This window comes from Centroberyx gerrardi, chromosome 14 (genome assembly GCF_048128805.1).
Source record: "Centroberyx gerrardi isolate f3 chromosome 14, fCenGer3.hap1.cur.20231027, whole genome shotgun sequence".
Classification (NCBI taxonomy): Eukaryota; Metazoa; Chordata; class Actinopteri; order Beryciformes; family Berycidae; genus Centroberyx; species Centroberyx gerrardi.
The window spans coordinates 23,105,587-23,127,492 of record NC_136010.1 but is presented as its reverse complement, the minus strand read 5'-3'; the positions used below and the strand labels follow the sequence as shown (position 1 = coordinate 23,127,492).

General features: G+C 41.5%; 1 protein-coding gene across 2 annotated transcripts in view; it reads right to left on the bottom strand.

Moving 5' to 3' along the window:
• The window catches only part of slco4a1 (solute carrier organic anion transporter family, member 4A1), a 29,016-nt gene extending 15,116 nt beyond the window's left edge, over window positions 1-13,900 (bottom strand). The window contains exon 1 of one of the 2 annotated variants that reach the window (XM_071918736.2): window positions 13,770-13,900. The gene's annotated coding sequence lies outside the window, so the exon portion shown is untranslated. Of the gene's footprint in view, window positions 1-265; window positions 381-13,769 lie in introns of those variants that run through there. The other variant, XM_071918735.2, reaches the window with a different exon arrangement.
• Between the last annotated feature and the right edge of the window lie 8,006 nt (window positions 13,901-21,906).

The following is a 21,906-nucleotide window of genomic DNA, read 5'->3' as shown; positions in this document are numbered from 1 at the left end:
TCTTTATTTGCCTTGAGAGCAGCTAATGAGTTCTAGTCTATTGTGCTACACACTTCTCTCTACAGTACATACGTTTTCTCTGCTCTACGGTACACAAGAATAGAATTTATTTTGACTAAATAGGTCCAGTAAACAAATATACAATAGCATTAAGGCTGTGGCAATAAAAGGGAATACATGTTCAACATCCCTTTTGGAAAAGTTTTATTGCGAAAAAAGAAGCCTTACACATGATAAATCATATTATAAATATACTCTACCCTACCTCCATTCCCCCTCATGAGAATCAACAGGTCGGCTGACATGCTACAGAGACCGTCCAGGGTGAGAGAGAGACGATAAGAGAGACGAAAAGAGGAGACGGAGATAGAGGAAGTGGGAGAGAGAGGGTGAGATAAAGACGGAGAGGCAGAGAGAGGTATCCATGCCAGGTCCTAAGCCCGTCTCTCAAAGCTTCTTATAGTCTAGCGCTGAGGCAGCACATCGGCACATTCACACGCCCCGTCAGTGGGGTCCTGCAGGCAGCCTGGAGGGAAGGGACTGCCCCCAGACCGGATAATCCACCTGGAGGAGACCACATTGTACCTCTGCTCCCTCCCACTGAAGGCAAACTGTGCTGAATACACACACACACACACACACACACACACACACACACAAACACATACGTTCATAAATACATGCATTCATTGGCACGTGTATGCATGTGCACAGTGCCTATACACAAACATGTGGCCCAACATGGACAATGAGGTACATTGTTGTTGTTTTTTTCATAGATTATTGATTTTTGCATTACAATGGTATATTTCATAACAGCGCTCACATTTGTTTGTTTGAATAATAATTGATAATTTAATCAAAAAAAGTGTATTTTGATCACGTTTTTATGGACTAAAATGAGTCTCCTGTAAATTTAAACAAGCCTGGGTTCACTTACACCCTCATTTTCCCACACACACACACACACACACACACACCCACACACACACACAGCAGTTTGAAGACAACAAAAAAGGACACACCCATGTCTCTGTTTCCTCCCTATCTCTTGATCACTATGTTAATCCCACAGTGACTCTCAGGTGTTCCTGACAGTCTCCGGGCTCTGAGAGCCTCTTCAGAAGCTGCATCACACAATGTGGCCTTTACAGCCATCCATTAAAGACATGAGTCACTGCTGTCAGTCTTAGTGCACAGCAAAGGTGGAGCGGTTTCTCAGTGCAGTGTGAGAAACAGGCTGCTATACCTCCGTCCATAGCCAATGCCTATGGCGAACAAAGATACATGCTCACATACAATATGTATCGAAATGATCATTAAGGGTCTGCACACACACACACACACACACACACACACATTCTGCCTCAAATCCCACACACGCAGGTGATCAAACAGAAAAGCAAACTGCCCCAGCAAGCACAGAAGCAAATCCCAGCTCTCAATAACGCCATAGCCAGCAGTGTATACATTTTCCATTCCACTAATTATTGCAATTTTTCAGCGCCGAAACTAAAACATAGCCCGTAAAGCTGCTAGTTGCAAGCTACCCCCCTCATTATGCCGCATGAACGTCACTGAGTGGAGTACAGAATACTAGAAACGCCTGACAAGCAAAGCTGTCCCAAGCAGTGTTCGCTGGACAGCACAAAATGAATTGTGCTAGCCATCCACAGTGTTGTCTGCTGTTGTCTGCTCAGCTGATCGCTCATGATAAGTGGGGATAATAAGGTTTGGGAGGGAAGCCAGAGCATAAAATCCAATTAAAATCTAATTAAATCTAATTGACAGGTTGATGGATGGCCAAGTGAAGCTAGGCCTCGTTCCCCTCAGTCTGTCCTCGCTGGTCTGACGCGCAGGGGGAGGGGGGGTCAGCGGAGATGGGGTGTTCAATATGGTGTTAGAAAGTTAGAGGAATGTATGAGCTGAGGGGATGGGAGTAGGTTGTTTAGGGCAGCAGGATGTGAGACGTCAGGGTGAGAGTGGATCATGATCAGGTGATGATGAGAGAGCCGGGGGTGAGAGAGTGCTGAGAGTTGAACCGGGGCACCCTGTTTAACAATGCGCCACGGTGGGGTGATGCTGTCCCGGGCCACTGTTTGTTTGTCTGTCCCCGGCCGCTTAGAAGGCAGAACTGGCAAAAGTTCTCACTGGAGCTTTTTTTGTTTCATTCCTATCAAATCCTCTATCGCGCCTTTTCATTTCTGTTTTCATAGTGAGATCAGAGTGAGGAGTTGTGATATTAATACGCAAAGTGTTCTGCCCCTACCTACCGGCTCCTTATTCTTCACAGCAGAAGCCTGTTTGCTTTGGACCGGGGAGTCTTTCCTCCTCTTTGGTAAACAAAGGCTTTTGAAGTATCAAGAGGGAGGCTCTCACGTGGCTGTTGCACATCTAAGAAAAGGAACACAGACTCAAATTAAGTCTCAAACTGAATCTTATTGGGAAACGGTGATGTCAGCACACACTGCCTTTACATGTTGCTATGTTGAAGTGCAATCTTTGTCTTTACTGGAAAGGAAACAGCAATGCTGAAGCAATATTTAGCAACATTTCCCTAAAACCACAGTACAGGACAAACGGTGAGTGGAACTGTGATGCATTGAGTTTACTGTGACAACAAGCAACTCTGTTTGAACTGTTTGAAGCACTGATGTAATGTAATTCCTTGAACCAGTTCTTTGAACCTCACATTAGCAAAGCATACTCGCCTAAATTCAACTTGTCTGTTTGGAACTTGTTGATCCCATGCATGCTGGGAGGCTGAGGTAACATACATTTGGCCGCTACTTACAGGAGAGGAAATAATCTTATTCCCTGATGCCAACCTGAGAGCTTTTAGAGTCATTCTGTACACATCAGAGACAAGAGTTTCATTCATCTCTATTTGGGCTTGTAAATATGGCTTTGTGACTCATGCTGTCTTTCTTGGGACTGTTCCGTTTTCTTTGGCTATCTGTTTCCACATCAAGACTGAGGAGAGAGATCTTTTAACATTTTGAGAAGATGACACTATACCAATTAAAGTGAGTGGAGGGTCTATTACAGCCTGTGGGGCCACCTAGGAGTTGCCCCTGAGGAAAATGGTAACATGACACCAATGAAGACTAGATGAAAGAAAGAAACTGCATTTTATCAAAATTAAAGTGGTAATCCTCAAGATCTTTTTTTTTTTTTTGTATTTTGGCGACATCTTTAGTCCTTAGCGGTCATTGCTGCTGTTCCTGCACTGCACTTTCTGAGATCGCTTGGAAATCAAACGGTGTCACCAGTACTCTAACTTTAACTTTCTGTTAATTAACTTCCTGTAGGTGCGGCTCTTTTCTTTGGAAACTAGATTCACTATCAAACTTCTGGTGAAGCAAGGAAAAACAGTGACAGAAGGACAAGCAGACAGACAGACTGGTCCTCAATGGGTGGGCGTCAGACCGCTACTGTATGCTGCATCTCTCAGGCAGTGAAGCATTTGACCTCGCTCGAACAAGAAAGATGGCTGAGACCCCCAAAGTTCGGCTGTGTATCTGTCTGCCTCCTGCTGTTTATGTCTTGCAGTCAGTCTGTCTGAAGGCTGTATAATTACTTCCCTGTGAGATATTCTCTCCTACTGTAAACTGCATGTAATATCGACAGTTTTTCGGTTTGTTCATATTTAACAAGGGGGCAGTGGAGAAGTCATTTGTTGTTTTCCTTCAATTTTACCTGAATTCCACAGTTTTATATCATCTCCATCTACAGTATATGTGAACTGGAAATTCACTGTAAATACACGATATTGCACTGCCTATCTCCATGACTGCATAGCGTCTCTGGGTTAGCCGACAGTGCTGTGTCAAACACGCAACATCTCCATTGCATTTCCTCAGTTTACCCTGCGCTTCCCTCCCAAATCTCTCATACACTCAAATGCACATCTGCTCTTTTCACGGTAGTGGCTCTATCTTGCCCCTAACTGCCCCTAGGCTCGATACAGGCCACACTTGCAATGCTACTCATGGGCTTGGTTCATCTGTTTTAGGGCTTTGGTTCCTGGTGCCGTATTTTCTCTGGACCGATGCCTGTTGGGCCAAAGAGGAGGGTCAATTTTGACTTGTGGTTCTGAGATTATGCCTCTGGGGGGACCGAATGTCCCCAGACATGCCTTGATCAAGTCACACAACGTTTTTGTTTTATGCTGCCATACAGTACAATTCTTATACTCATTATATCCATTTCAGATGGTGCACAGTCCCACTTAATTGCTGATAAACACCTTTGACTGCAAAGTTAACAGAGACACGGTAGAGAAAAATATCTATCTAGGCAAATATACAAAGTGGATAGATGGAAGAGACTGTATGCCCTGAGCTAACTGGCTCAGTGATCAAGAAACAACAAGTGATAAAATTATAAAGAGTGGAGAAACCGATTAAGAGTGCTTTACAGCTAGAGCCCCGTACAGTGCTACTCTCCACCTAGCACCTATTTCTACCCAATTTTTTGCTTTATTGGGGCATGTAAAGGCCTTTCTTCATTATGAGTCAGGCTCTCTCTAACCACAAGGAAATAAAACTCATGATGACTTATTACACAGAGTCAACATGAGAGTATCAAAGCTATGCTGTGACACAAAGACTGTGCACTTCACATTAGAGTACATGCCATTATATACAGTATTGTACATACCACTTTGGTCTCATTTTACTTATTCCGGAAATATTTGTGATTTCCTTCCACAGTGTCTCCTTAATGTATTCAATCAACTAGTTTTTCGTCTAGTCTCTATTTTCATCCAGCATATGAGTCAATTTCTATCAGATGATCATGTGTCAGATATATTGGCGGTGCCTTCATGACCTCAGAAAAAAAATCCCTAGAATTTTCTGCACAAAGTTTCCACAACAGTGTAACCTAGCGATTGGCTACTGTGTTGATATAAAAACACTAGTCTTTTTTGTGCATCCTGGTTAGATTCTGAGTTTTGTCTCAGCCGGTGTTATGATCCTAAAGCTGCTAGTAATGCTTCAAGGAACCTAGATTGGATTCTGGGCTACAGGTAACTCAGGTCAAACAGGTACAGGATGTCTACAACATTCAACATGCAGCAGATACTGCATCTCAACAACAAAGCTAACTGCTAGTAATTACCACCCCATTGATCTGATCTATTTGTTATTACTAAAAGCCTAGTGAGCTTTGTAAGTTGAACATACAATGTTTTCAGCTGTATCAAAACTTTAACTTCAACAACTTGACAAAGCAGTTGAAAATCGCCATAATCGCCTATGAAATTAATCTAATCAAATTTTATAAAATCAATAGCATACAGTATGCTCTTGTCCCCACACAGAAGTTCCTCTAGGAAATGGCACAACACAAGAGGTTGTCCCTCCCACTCCATCTCATGTTGCATTGTGTGCTAACTGAAATAGGTTGATGATGACATCAAACAATTCGTCATTTTGTTGACCCCCTGGGACGCCCTCAAGGTCCTCCAATACATCAATACACATATGGAAACTACTGCAATAGACTGCCAATAAACTAGAAGCCCAGGCGAGCTCCTATCAGTGCAACCAACCTCCACTCCCCCAGTAGCAGGCCAGTTTCAGTCACGCCTCCCAGTACAGTAGTGGCCCATCTTACAGTGGGCAGGGTAATCCGGCCCTCCAGGGCCCCACTGTCACTATGGGGAATTAATGGGATGGGACAAAGCAGGCACTGACCCAATAATGGTCTTCTGCTTGGCTGCAGCTCAGAGAGCAAACATCAACTAACCCCACAGGCAACAGACAGGACTGCTCATTTACCCCTCATGTATATGGAAGTGCAGCATCTCCACTGTCTGCTGTACTGTTCATTCCCTCTCTTTCTATCCCCCCCTTTTTCTCTCTTATGCACACACACAAACTGAGGGGGAAGAAACAACAGAGAGGGGGGGTACAGATGCTCTGGTGGAACAAATACTCCTACTAGTGCAGTAAGCTAAGACACACTGAATATGGGTTGTTGGGTATGCAAATAAAGTATGGGTATGCACATTTTGCAAGTATGGCTACATTTCCAGGATGTTACACTTCTGTTTTTCAAAATATTCATCAGGAGAATGCTAATGCAATGACAACGCCTATCACAACCTTTCAAAGAAAACGGAACATGATGATAGGGATCAGTAGCTACGGTTATGTAATCTGATGCAGTATAGGCTTTTGGTCAAAGCCAGGGCCTTTAGTGTACTAGAAATGATGGCGGAAGGGGCATGGGAGGGACAAATGATAAGATCAACAGCTAGTTTAAACCGATCACAATGAACGACAGTGCACAGTGTCTGGCAATGAAGTGAAGAGAGACTGGACGTAGTAGCATGTAGTCACTGACACTGTGATGAGAGTTACAGGCTGACCTTATATGTAGACCAGCACGACCACTTCACTTTGTGTCTCTTCGCTAAGGCTGGGTATTGGCAAGGACCTCACGATACGATACGTATCACGATACATGAGTCACGATACGATTGTATCACGATACATATTGCGATACATTGCAATACTCTACATAATTTACTGAAAATGTAAAAATAGAGCTGAAAATACAACTTGCTGTGTACCACCTGCAGGCCTGGAATTAAGTCATTTTTAGGGCAAGGACACTTTGGCCTTTGATAAATACAAATTTATTGGGACATCGCGGCCAAAATGTAGGGCACCAAGGCCAAAACCAATGGTTATTAAAATCCTTTTTTCAGTCCTTTTTCCTCAACAAAATAAATATCCTAATATAAAAATTAAGTGCTGCAGTGTGATACAGCATATATGTAAGATGGCTCAGACTGCAAAGTTAGTTACATGTCCAGTAACACACGATAACGGAAGTGTAATCCAGGTTATTTTCTGTAGCTACAAATTACAGATGTCCCCTAAACGCCTCACATGCAGACTATCGGTAGACACTACAATTTACCGATGTTCCCTAAACGCCTCATGCAGGCTACCGCTACTGATAGCGTTTTTGCTGCTCTCAACCCGGTTAATTTTGCTATATTCTTCATTACAGCGGCTAATTACCCGCTGTACATTTAAACTTACACTAGTTCTGCTCAAGCACCCATAGCTCTCTCCTTCTTTTAGCGACTTTCTCGCTAATCCCACAGTTGTTTACACGCTTTTCAGATCTGCTAGTTACTTAGCTTAGCAGTTAGCGATAGTTTAGCAGTTAGCGATGGCTTCTCTCTCCCTCTCAGTTTAATTAATAATTAGCTGTTACATATATTTGCGGGAGTGGGAGAAATCTCGCGCTACTGTTGATGTCCAGCGTGATGACGGAGACACTGGGAAACGTGAGTTTGTTTATTTGCTGCGTCGCATGTAGTTTTAAATGAGGAAATCTACAACTTTCTTTTAAGGGCCAACCTGGGCACAACGGCCAGTTCAAAACAGGGCATGCCAAACTAGTTAATTTTAGAAGCGGCATTACGGCCACAATCCGGGGCATCCACGGCACTGGCCATTTCACATTATATTGATAACTCAGCGGACAAATTGAGTCAAAACTATTTAATTCAAAGGGATTTGAGGGAAATTTAAGGACATTTTAAATCAGTTTAAAACATGAATAATTTTTTTTTTTAATGTATCGATACGAGGGGCTGGAATATCGATACAGTATCGTGGAAAAAAATATTGCAATACTCAGCTGTATCGGTTTTTTTGCACAGCCCTACTCTTCGCTCAATCAAAAGTCATTGCCTGTGCACGATTCACACATTTGGATGTAGTGGAGTAGGTAGGCTTGCTAGCCGCATGTAAACTGACAGAGATGGGTCATATAATTCAGGAAATCCTGACACTGCCGTAACAATTATCTCGTCCATCGTGCATCTTCCGTCTGGTGCGCAGCTATGCTCAGTCTGATGTATGCTACCTGAGGAGCTCGATGTGGTGAAGGGAATGGATGTTATACAGCACTTGAAAAGAACTCTTGAGAAACAGCCTCTCTTTGGCATTACTTGCATAAAGGCCAACTTCCTTCAAACACTGTTGTGTAATGTGTGTCACATGTACTTTGACATTTTGCATGCATCTACCTTCACTACCAGTGGCAGACACAGACACATGCATCACCCCCCTGCCCTACATCTTGTAGACATACCAGCACTCGCTGTCTTGCTGCCTCCTGTTGGCTTGCAGGTGAAACCAACTGGAAAAAATGACCTAGAGAGCCAGCCAATTGGAGGCTTAGATTCCAGGCATGCTAGCATAGTAGAATAAGTGTCTTAAGGCGAGATGGTCAAGAGGAGGCCTGAGAACTAGAAAGCTGCTGGCAGAGCTCAGAGCCTGAAGCTGCACTTAGCCTCAGCAACCCTCTGCCTTTCAAGGAAAGATGGAGAGGAAGATGCAACTAAAACTATAATCAGAGGAATGATGAATGCTAGGATGTGACCAGGAACACAAAACATCAGGTACACGGAAGAAGAGGGAAGGAGTTGTCATTGAAAACTTGAACACCTCAAGAAAACCTTGAATGAATATGAACTGGGGGGAAATGAAGAAATACATCTAGAAACCCTGAGCTCAGAAGGTCATGGTTCTTCTGGTTAAGTGTAGGCTGAGGCTCAAAGGGAGGAGAGATGACCACTGTGCCCTATAAATCACTCACTTTACAGGAACTCGCCCTCCCTCGCAGATCATTTCACAAGAAGATGACAGCAGTGTCACTGTTTCTGTCCAATCGAGGCAAATGTTCCTTTATCTGTCATATGAAGAAGCCACTTAATCAGTCACAGGTAGTCTATCACAGTTGTCTAAAAAGCCTGCATGATCTGTGGTTACAGTAAAAACAAATCTGCAACTAGGCATTTCAATGTTAAACTAATCATCTCATCCACTGTTCATAGTTGCCTATTCTGACATTTGTCTTTTTTTTTTTCTCTATTTCATTGCTCAGTGTGTGTCTGATAGTGTGCTAGATGAGCTCAGGTCAAATGCCTTTGTGGAAACAATCTCAACCAGACTGCGATAATAGGTTTGTCAAATCATTTCAGCACCTCAGAAGGAAGCCGGTGAAATGGCTTTGAACACAACTGGCTGTACTGCAATAGGCAGAGATATTTGTCTTGGTAAGATACCCTACTCAAACAATACCAAGAAGAGGCTAGTATGGAAACTCATGATGGGTGCCATGGGGTACCAGATGAAGACCTTCGGGTTTAAAAGTTGTATGACTCAAGTAACACTTGGGAAGACTGAATAACACGGTGTATGCAGCATTGTTGAGTCCTTCCTCCAGATCTGGTCTGATATGGCCCCATCTGTTTGTGTGAAGTGGGTCAGACGATCTCTTCACATTAAACTGCATTAGTTCTGCAATATGCTTATCATCCCAGCGACAGAATAACAACTATGATAATGGCAAAAGAGATCCATCTCAAATCATTGTGCTGTCACTAAAAAGGTTCACTATTTGGTAAATGTTGTGAAAGTCTTTTCCTATTACACATGCACATGCAGGACCATGATTGAGTTCAATTTCATATAATACATCTTTGTGTCTCAGTGTACAGCTTGTAGAAGCCGGTTGTAAGGTGTAGAGTAATGAAGAGGAGGTTGAAACTTTGATGAGGAAAACTGATACTGAGTCGGTCTCCTGCTCTTTGACACAGGAAATGCTGAGTCACTGCTCTGACAACCCACACACAGAGATGCACTCTGGCTTTACGCATGAAAACACATGTGGATGCAAACTAGGCTAGAATATAATGCATGTACATCCGCATAGCAGTATTGCATATAAGACACAGACGAAGCCATTTGCGATATGAGTCTGCATAAACATATGCAAATACTGTAAGTGTACTGTGTCTTAGTTTTACAACACAAAATTAAAACGAAGAGTGTAAAGCAGAAGTAAAGATGAATAATGGTCTTATAGAAAAGTCTTTCACCTTAACCTTATGCGTGAACATTGTGTAGCCGCTGGTTGTCACGTGCAAGAAGTAGAGCAGCATTGAAACTTCCTGTTTCAACCTGACTAGACTTGTTCTGTTTGTGGCCCATCAGTCAAGATTTAGATTCAATAACCTACAGGTTACACATCGTCAAGCACGTCATCAGACTCGTTCACTCTCTTTCACATTCACACACAATCTTAGCAACCCACTCTCCACACACTCACACTTACAGACAGCAGCCTGATGATAAGCAGTCATTAGTGTGGTGTGGCGTGGTACCCTTTATCACCACTACTGTGTGCCAACTGGACCTCACCCAGGTAATATCCGTTTGCTAGGCCAGAAATGAGGAACAGGTGGAGGGAATGGGACAGTGCCTTTGTCCCCAAATCAGAACCAGGCTGCCAGTGTGACTCTTGCGGGCTGGGTTTTCCAAAAGCATCTTTATGCCAACATCATGTTAGACCTATGCCTCTTCAGTCGCACAACCCGCCATAATGATTGACTAATGCAATGGATTTATACCCATAAACTGCGCTGTTAGAGCTTTGCCGTACAAAATACGCTTCAAGAAGTGAAAAGGGGTAGAACATACTATTATAACAAGTAAAGATGTCATCCCCCACGAATGATGCAGGCTCCCCTGGGGCCAATCAGGAACAAGATGCATCACCCCCCCATGTTTCATCAAAATCGGACCGGTGGTGTAGCAGTTCTGGCCTTTCAAAGTTTACAATTTTGACCTGTAATTATAGCGTCCCCATCAGGCCAGAGTAATTTGTGAGGAAAGCTGGATGTATGTAGCAAGTGCCATGTCAATCGGATTCACAGTGCAGGAGCGAGGGCTTTTCAAACCTTAATTACAGCGCCCCCATCAGGCCAATCAGTGTAATGTTTTTTTGTAAACACGAGAACACAGCGCCAAAACGCATCAGTTTCGCCAAAATCGGACCAGTGGTGTCACATTTGAGTTTAAAATGTTCTCTTCTCCCTCCCCCTCCCTTTCATCGTGTGCAGGACAAGTGTCACCTTACTTAACTGAAACTGTTAACTGTTTTTAACTGCAGTAGTTTTATGGCAGTGCATTAATGGTCTGCTTATGAACTTGCATTCATACTGTGCCAAAATAAAATGTATGACCTTGGGAATCTTGTTATTGTCGTTTTCTCCACAGTCATATGGAGTCACTGCAGTGCTCAGCAGCAGTTACTTGTTTTCAAAGATGGTTGCAAAGATGAAATTAAATGATGAAATTACATGTTCACTTCTTGGAGTGTCCTGCTTGCTCACTGGGCTAAGCAGCATACCACCTACTTCTGAAGGTGTGTGTTTAAATTCTTGCGCGTCATTCCCTTGACCTTCCGTCTTTCCACTGACACTACTCTATATTATCTGATAAAAGAATAATGTCATAAAAGGAAATGCATGATACTCTGAGCACTTGTTTAGCGATGTGCCAGCGTAAGCAGAGCCCAGTAAATTCACTCACTATTCTTAAAAAAAGATGTAGTGTCTGCAGAGTGATTATTAACTCCATTTCAACTGGCAGGGTGTTCTTGATGGATAAAAGAAAGCAAACGATGAACAGTGATAACACACACACACACACACACACACACACACACAGCTTGCTGTAACTGCTGTAAACCTTAACTGTCACAGTTGTTATGAGTCCTCTAGTGTGTCTATTCACTGTTCACTTGATGGGAACCTCTTATAAATTATGTAAAAGGGACAAGAGATCAACACTCACTGGGAATCACACAAGTCCCAAGGTGACAAAACCGGCAGAATGGTAAAGTGGCCTCCTCATTCTAATACACTAGCCACACACGCTGTTGTATTACAATGCAAATTCATGGAAACAGTAACACTACACATATGCGACAGTACAAGGTGCGTGCCAGTTAGAAAGAAACAAACATATCACATCCTTTTTCCCAATGAGGGAAATAAAATGGGATAAGGTGCCTCCCTTTCTCTCTCTAAATTAGGCAATTCCAAACTGCTCATCTACAGTATGTAGCCTGTTTCAGAAGATTTAAGAAACAAGATATAATTCTGTTTGACAACTAAGAAAAAGAGCCATAGTAACCGTATAATACATTTTAGAAAGATACTATACAAATATCACAGCAATATCATAGCCTACTATACGTCCTTATAGGAGTATTATTTCGATATTACAGTGCTTTTTATTTAGGGTAACTGTAGTAGTTGGCTAACTGTTTTAACTGGCTAAACCCAACTAAGGCAATGTTAACATTTCAAAGGTCAGGTGTAAATATAATGCAGCTACTTTAGGTCCAATTTATACTACAGAAAATATATAGGAATAAATCCTATAGAAACACTATTGAGGATTTAAAAAAATACCATAATGTGCATAAGGTCACTTTAAACTCACTATAGAGTACCACAGACACACTATAAGTCCTCTATCATGTCACTATTCTAGTGCTGTTCTCTCTAGTCTATTCAACTAATTTTAAACACAGAAAGACCGCCTTTCAACGGTCTATACCGTGGGAAACCCCCGATGTGCATTCAGTGGCGCACCATATCATGCACCGAACCACGGAGGAAACTGATGCATGTTGGAGCTCCCTGGGCCTCAAGTGTGGGTGTGCAACCTTAACGGCGCACAATCACCATGCATGGGAGTGTGTCTTACGCATGGCTTTGTTACATTACCTGCGGAAACAAAGGGTGCAATATAGTAGGCTACATGCATGGGGATCACACTCCAAGTCTTGATAGTGGTTGTGTAGGCCTACAGAGCACAGGGGTTCTCAAACGGTTTCAGGATACAGATCCCAAATAGAAAAAATTAGTCCACGGACCCCCATTTGGTAAGATTTTGGCCCCCGACCCCATTTAGGGAGATTTTTGTTGATTCAGTATTGAATTGCAAGACTGTATACAGTGTAGATAATAGTGGTGAGACCAAAACCTATGATTAGTAGTCATTCCTATGCATCCTCTAATAAGGGATAATTTCATGTGAATTATTGTTAAATTCAACTATTCCTGATTTTGCAGGGGAACCCCTTCCCATGGAAACCCCTCAAGGACCGCTGGGGATCCCCGGACCCCACCACTGGTGTAGAGGGAGAAATGATGTAGTATTATGATCATTGATTAAAACATGGTTTTAGGAGAATAATTACACACGTTTTAACAAATCAAAGACAGGTGGCAGGGGCACTGTATCATTGAGAATATCATCCCTCTTTGGCAGAGGCACACCCTTATGATGGGTAAATTATGGTCAGTTATGGGCAAATACCTCCTGTTTGGCAACGAAACAATAATTCAAAAATATAACTGCATTGAACGGACAGGTCGTATAGGCTAAATAAATAATAATTGTGAAATTTAAATATTGTCGCAAATATTGTCTCATACTAGACACTGCTGGCTCCATCGGCGCTGTATCCTGGCTGTGAAATAGCGCTGTAGCCTATAATGACAAAATGCCATTGTATGGTAGCACACGCCCCGCGGATAACAGAAAGCTTTGCTGTGTCTCCACGTTTGTATGTGAAGGATTAATACAACCAGATGCTGATGCTGGACAACCAGCCTTTTGTTCATTTATCAACTGGGATCCAGACAGCTGTAAACGATGAACAGAGCAGTCACGGTCTCTGTGATCATATTGTCATATTCATCGGTATAGATGAGGTAGAAAGCAGAACACATGTATTTTACGCAGTTCTTTCGGTTTTAAACATGTGGATGCACGGATATCCACGCTGCTGATGCTGAGCAGCAGCGCCGAGGAGTGTAGCCTACGCTATCCTTCAAAATCACCACCATTATTGTGACAGATAAACAGGCTTACCTTAAGATACACGTTTATAGGTCCCGGTATGTACGTCTAACATACTGTTCTGTCATCCATGTTGTCTCTCTAGCGAAAGAGGGTATAAAGGAAGGCATAAATAAATAAGTCAACGCTGCTGGTTAGCTGTCCCTCTTATGGGACCGCGAACGGTTGTAACCAGTAGCTGAGCGTGCTGTGGGGGGTGATTAATGCCACAGAGAAGTGGGAGAAGCATGTTGTTGGGGAAACTAAGCTACTAGCCTCAGAAAGGGTAAAGTAAAAAGAAAAAAAAGACCTTAGATAATTACAGGAATAGCCATTTTGAAAAAAGATATAGCAATTTAGTTTGAAAATTCAGCAGATATGGAAATAGAAATTGAACAGTTATTTAAGTAGGCTAGCTCTAGTAATTTGGATATGAAATAAGCCACCCATAAAAACTGTATAGATGAGAAAAAAGTAAAGTTAGTAAATTAAATTAAAGCAAATTAAATAGAGAGAAAAAGTGCCACCGTTACACAAGAATGGAATATAATGCTCCATTTACACCTGGTATTAAAATGCAATCTCTATCCAGATATGCTATCCAGATAATGACCAATCCGATCAGGCCCTTTGCATTTACACCTGGTATTAAAATGCAATCAATCAATTTATTTAAGTGCAGAATCACCATGAAGCATGGTCCCAATACACTTTACAATTTGCAATCTGTATCCAGATATGCTATCCAGATAATGACCAATCCGATCAGGCCCTTTGCATTTGCACCTGGTATGTATAAGTGTACACGTTGTGTGCATCCTGTCCACATTGTGATCTGATCTCATATTTCAGTCAGCAGGCAAGGAGGTGGAGAGGTGGCATTGTCAAATTGAAATAGAAACACAGTCAAAAATGATGTCACATACAAATGTGTGTTTACTCACTGCAGATTTGTATTGTTTGTTTATGTACACCCCATACCAGTGGGGGCACATGAAGATTTAAGAGGTATATTGTGGGTGGCATATATAATTTACTGTTACTGTTAGTGTCGCCCAGTTAGGAGTGGGGGATTGGTGGTGGGGTTCCAGTTGCATAGAGTAGTTCTGTGAAAAATATATTTTGAGTCATAGCATTTGTTTAGTTTAAAATTGACTGTTTAGTGTCCCCCAGTGTTCATGCAGTTCATACTAGCATACAGTAAGATCAAGGTGGAGATTTTTTTCCTGTTTATTATTGCTTTTGGCTATGGTTGTTTATGGCTGTGTACATAAAAGGGGGAGATTTTTTTTTTCAGCCTAAACCACACCCATTTTCACTTTGAACCAATACAGATACAAATACAAATAGTAGCATCTCCTCACACCCCTAAATACAGAGTGAAATCCATCATAGAAGAGGCAGAGATATCAATTTATCCACCAACAGTAGCCTCAAGACATGTTGTATTTTGCATAAGGGTGGTCACTCTCACTTTTTCTCAACTGACAGACTGCCAGCTGCGCAAAGACTGGAGTAAAGTTGGCTTGATATTGGATGCTGGATTTTCAATGGATATTTGTTGTTCCACCTTCAACACCTTGCCAAGCAAACAAGTAAAAACACACTGATGAATATATTTAGTTAGTGGAAGTTAAAAGTTAAAAATGGAAATAAAATAAAATAAAAATAATATATATATATATATATATATATATATATATGTATATATATGTAATACCTCATGTATATAATGTAACCTGTTACACCAACAACTCCATATTTATTCCAGCATCTTTGCACTCTGCACCATTGCACTATTGTCCTTTGCTTACAAAGGATATTTGTACATAGTAGTTAAATGTTAAATGTTTAGGTTTACCTCTGTTCATCTTGTTGTCGTTGTTTTTAGCTGTATATCTATTCTGTGTAAGTATATTGAGAGCAACGAAAAACCGGAGTCAAATTCCTTGTATGTGTACATACTTGGCCAATAAAGCTGATTCTGATTCTAATGTATTTATATTTCCACAGAGTATTCAATATCCAATATCCAATTACTACAGGCAGTGCAACCCACAGCTAAATGGAAAAAGGTTTATGCCCATTTTCTTGGGGGTTTGTCAAAAGTAATTCTGGGAAATGTAGGAAATCAATTACTGAAGTCAACAAGGCAGGTTGCGGGGAAGTGGGTACAACAACAAGACGCATTACAACACTTCATCACAAAATAACTCCTGTCTCCTGCACTGCATTGGATCATCATGATCCTGATGCTATATAGCAATGTAAGAGTATCAGAGGGTGGGATTTTCCTTTAAATCCATTCAAAAGAGAGGCGATATTGTTAATGCTTCTGCTCGTGCTGCTTGTCTTGGGCATTAATCACCCCTCATACTTAAGTGATTCGGTGATTTCAGAGGAGATCCCGTTGTCCAATGATGTTCAACTCCCGTGGCGCTATCAGCTCTGGACCAATTGTTGTGCTGAAGAGGAACTGCCGGTCGACAGACCGGCAGTTATCACTACGACTAGTGAGGTTATCACTATGACTAGTGAGTAGCTGTGTGGCTTGGCCATGACCTTACAGAGTTCATAATGTAGGATTCAAATGTATGTCACCATGTAGCCAATTTGATTTACAGTTATAGGAAACAAATAAAACCCCTGCAGTGCAATTATTTTATTATTATTTATAATTTTGTGGGGATAGCAATAGAAAAGGTTAGACCCCTTAACCATATTATTTTAACACACAGAGAACGTAACTGTTGAATTAATTTCATGCCAATTTTCAAGCCTCAGTGTGTGTGTGTGTGCTCTATATAAGCTTTGACCTATTGTCATCTGTCTCAATCCTTTTAGATTGATGACCATTTTGTTGAAATTTTCAAAACATTAGGTCCTAGCCTAGTTTGCTTCAATAATACCAAACTTGAGCCCTCAGCTCCCATCAGATCTCTTACAGAATTATGTAAAATCTCCCTAACTAACAGTCAATTGTTTGGGAAGCTCAGACTGTGATGTGTATATAGGTGTACATGGGCACCCTCAGGGCTGGTGTAGAGGTTGAAGCAACCAGCAGCTAGTCCTGTCTGCTCTGTTTGAGGGTAACTAGTCCAACACCCTATTCTAACTGTCAAAAACTGTATTTGAATGGAGTCAAATTACACTGTGATTACTGTTTTTAATGATAGGAAAGACAACATGGCAACTGCATCTGGATTGTTAAGTTATTTTTTCTCACAGTCCAGCACTTGGCAAGCCTTCATTTGTTTGATTTAAGTGTGGTTTAAGCAAATATGCCAAGCAAATATGTTGAATTCTATACAATTAAAGCAATTAAACACAATTAAATTAAATAAGCAAAATCTTCTGACCACTAGAGGGCGACGGAAACCGCAACACATTTGTAAATAACACAGTAAAGCCACTGCACTATGGAGGCCAGCCAAGGACATAAGGGCATAAAGGCCAATAGTTAAGCTAAACTAAAAAAAAATTGGTTTAGTCTGTGTTGCTTTCAGCCTGTTCATTCTCTGTGTCCCCGGACCGCGGCAACTGGCCGTACTGACTTACGGCAGAAAGATGGCGCCTCAGCCAAACCAGGAAGAAAACAGGCAGTTTGAATGCAGACAGTTGCTTAGATTGAACAGCGTGAAGCTAATCAATATGGCAGATGGTGGTAACATGGAAGACAGGACTGTAACTGCTGGACCCTCTGCAACAAAACAAAACAAGAAGCCTATAACAGACGAGGCTAAAACAGCTAAGAGGGAGAGGGAGGGCAGCGCGAGACCCGGAGCTCCCGGTAGCCTCACGGATCGATCGGCTTGAAGTAGCCGTTCCCTGGCCCCCCGCAACACGGCAGACCGGAGAATCCGGTCACCAAACCCCGGGAGCCCGACGGACCCATTGGCGTCCAACACTATAAGAGGCTAAAAGAGCTACGAAGGAGCGTGACAAAGCACGGCGTCACCGACCGCAGCCGGGCGTCGCCGTTCACTCATCGGAGAGCTAGACGGGAGCTGAAGAGGTTTAAGACCTTTCTTTCTCCTACACATGTAAGTGAAATACCAATAAGGGTCTCAAATTGTGTTACCGAAGGTTTGTGTGGTTTATATCTGCGGTTATGACCAATGGCATAACGTTAGTTTATTTATGTAGTCAGCTACCTGTACAGCTACTAAGCTATGTAATCTAACCTAGAAATTTAGCTTCACTTGTCGGTACATAGCTGGCTGCCGTCAGAGAGTGGGGGCACAGAAGGGAGAAAAACTATAGCGACTTGACATTAGTGGCTGTGTTCCGCCAGCTGAAATAAGAATAAGACTTCCGGTCCGATTTTTTCAGAATAAGAGCGTAATTTCTAGAAATCCACAACACTCAAATGTTGACTAAAAAAACATCCTTTTGCACAAAAAACAAATAATTAAGCAACAAAATGCAACCATACAATATGTACAATGTTTTTCCAAGATAAAAATTGTTGTAATCATTTAGTTGAAGGTTCCCCTACATTTAAATAAGATTTGGCCTTTTTGGACTACGTAGGCTACACAGATTAAACATTACACAGGTCACCTTTCATTGTAAGTGCACAACTTCTATGTCAAAACACTCCTGCAGACCTGTACTTTCACGACACACTAACATTTAGGCCCAAGCTGTTTTAGAAAAGTCATGGCAGGCCCTCAAAGTCAGCCATACTGTAAAACTGTGACACTTTCTGACTAAATTGGACACTGTACAGTTTACCTTTCATTGTAAGTGGACAAGTTCTATGTCAAAACACTCCTACAGACCTGTACTTTCACTACACACTAACATTTAGGTCCAGGCTATTTAAAAAAAAAAGTCATGTAGGGCTGCAGCTATCGATTATTTTAGTAATCGAGTATTCTACCGATTATTCCATCGATTAATCGAGTAATCGGATAAGAAATACTTTTGCTTTATTAAAGAGCAATAGTAAATATACAAAAGAGAAAAGCTGTCCACACGAAGCTGTCCATACGACGCTGTGATTTACTGAAAACGAGGTGAAATAATAATTATTATTGATATTTATTACTAGGCCTAAATATCATACAAGTTCATAAGACTGGCTAATGTACATTTATTTGCTATGTTGAAGGGTTGCCCTACACCTGCTGACCCTACTCACTGCAATCAAACTAAACTGAATATACCTGCTGTATTGGACTGGTGCATTTTAGGCTCCAATTGCCACTTACACCACCTGATATTTTGCTTTCTGGGGTATTTTATGCATCACTGTGAGGGGAGTAGGTGTGTGTGTGTGTATGTGTGTGTGACTATCATAATAATAACATGAATGAAGCTCAGGCTTTCACAAATTGACTGCAGCATTTTATTTTCTGTGGTTATTTTCTTGAGCAAAACTTAGCTAACTTAGGGACATCATAACTAGCCACCATATTGATTTACGTTCTTAACTAGCCATTACATATAGCCATAATTAACGTGCATTCTTTACTAGCCTTCATCTCATCCCGTTTTAATATTAAGTGCTGACTCCGCCCACCCGGCCAGTTTCGGCGGACGCCGGTAGCAATTACAAGTGGACCATATCCTACAGTCCCTGCTCTCAGCGGAGGGAAGGAGCTACGCTGTGTGGGAAGCGCTGTGACCGTCAGACCTCTCTGGATTAGACAAGCAAGTAGAGAAAACCGGCATCAGCCGAACCAATTTATTGCCAAATGCTTTGGGATTCAACACATTAACATTGCTTCCCATGGTCAGAAAAAGTCGGCAGATTTGTCACTAGTCGCTTTTGAGAAATAAAGTCGCCAGGGGGGTCTGAAAAGTCGCTAAATCTAGCGACAAAGTCGCCAAGTTGGCAACACTGGATCCGAAACTTTGGACACTTTCTGTCGTTTTCTCTGGCCTGTGTCTTCTCTTCGCCCCTCGCTATTTTCTCTCTCTTTCTCCAGCGCGTTGTGCAACAGTAATAATCATCCGTGCGAAACACTGAGCGTGTATATAGTTATATGGATTAAACGAAGCTTCGATGCAAAGAATTTGCATCGATGATTTTTAGTAATCGAGTTACTCGAGTTTCTCGAGGAATCGTTTCAGCCCTAAAGTCATGACAGGCCCTCAAAGTCAGCCAGACTAACACTGTGACATTTGTAGAATAAAGTATCTAAGACACATATTCGAAGCACACACAATAGTCTCAAGTCTTTTTCACACTATACAATTCTTATTTACTGGTTTCAACGGCAGGTATGACTGAAAAAACAGAAATGTGACATAAATAATAAATAAAGCATAGAATACTTACAGTAGCAAAGTTGCAAAGTGGCAAAAAAAAGTGTAGATGTGTCTTGGTCCTGGTTGAACACATCAGCTGCGGTCCTTCTGCATCCTCGCTTGACAATATTCTCCTACACAAGATTCTTTTAGGTAGTTTGTCCACTATGTAATCACAGAAGTAACTTTCGCTCTGACAACTCATACATGACACACCTTCGCTTTCACTCTGAGTGAAGCTGTTCAGGCTCACACCAAACAGAACAGCTTTGGAGTTCAAACAAGTGAAAATACCACAACTGCTCCATCAGTTTGTTTTAGGAAGTTGGGACAGTGATGATAACGTTCAAAATGAAACACAATACCTACACCTCTGCCATGCAGTGCAAAGTACTGCAATGTTAGGAATCTTTGTAGTGGATGAAACACCTTTACTATCTGCTTCTCATACTGCAACAGTGAATCCATAATTTCAACATCTAATACTATGCTGTTACCATACTCTCTTTTCTTGGTGAAATCTACAACTATGCTTCCCCAAAGGGATTTTACAATAACTGGCAATATCACCAGCTCAAAGTTCCACCAATTTTCTGGTGGTTCTGGAACTTCAACACTAATGTCATCACACCAAAGACTCCTCAACTTTTGGCTCACAAAAGTGGGATAACAAATATGTGCAGGCTTGTCTTTAACATTTGAGAGCAAGAGGTTATTATACTCTTCAATTGTGCTGTCATTCAGCCATCCACCTTTCGATACATGATCAAAGTCCTCTTGAGTTAGGTTCTTGATGAGACAAGATGAGGTAGAAGAGCAACTTGTTGCTCTAAGTCATTATACAGTATGGCTCTACTGCTACATACTGTGCTACTCCACTTAATATGGTGTATATCATGCTTGTTTTTATTTCATACCTCCATATTAACTTGAAAATGTGGGTAAATTCTACAATCACAAAGTAGAAGTTTGATAAACTGATTTTAGCAGAGTCTATTTAATCACAGCTAGGCAAAGGCTGGTATTTATACATTCATGAACTTTTACATGTCCAATTATCAAATCAGTGACTCCACCTAAACACATGCAGACACACCCATCTAGCTCAAGTAGCTGTCATCTAGCTCAAGTAGCTAAGAGCTTGGCCACACAGCCCAACTGCGTTATTTACAATTCATTTCATGCATTAATTTACAAACATGAGTGGTGACAGTGGCTTAATTTGGCTGAGTTTGACCTGCTATGACCTAGGGGGCAGAGAGTGAAAGTACAGCTCTGCAGGAGTGTTATCCAGTGTTCCTAGTCTCCTGGTGTAAATTCATATCACAGCAGAGTGGGGTAGACTGTGGCAAAAGTTGCCAGACTGGTTAAGTTAGTGTGGCATCTTTGGTGTGTCTTGAGACACAATGAGACATGAAGAACAATTTAGACTTAAACTGCATTTTGTTTAGAAGGTAATTCACTTTGCTTAAATCCCCATGAGGCAGATGAGAGAGAATTACCAAAATTCAGTGAGAAAATTAACTGCGTTTTAATCTGAGAAAGTACGCTCAGAATCTAGAAAGTGTGAATGTTTTGGTGATTTTATTGTTATTTGGTTTTCATAATGTTATGGACATTTCTTTGATAGTTTACAGTGGAGTCACATGTACCTGGTGTGCACCTTTAGTCAAAGGACAGTCCTTTGAATTTGAATTTGAATTGTGCTGAATTTTAATGTATTCACTGTATTGCTGTAGCGTTTATGTTGTGTCATGCATATCCAGCTGTAGCTGTATTGAGTGACGGGATTACATCTTTTGTGTCTCAGAGGCTTTAGTCAGGAGTAAATCATATGTCAGCTATTCTTACTATTCTCAGCACTGCACACACACTGTACTTATACGACATAAATGATCTTATCCAGAGAACA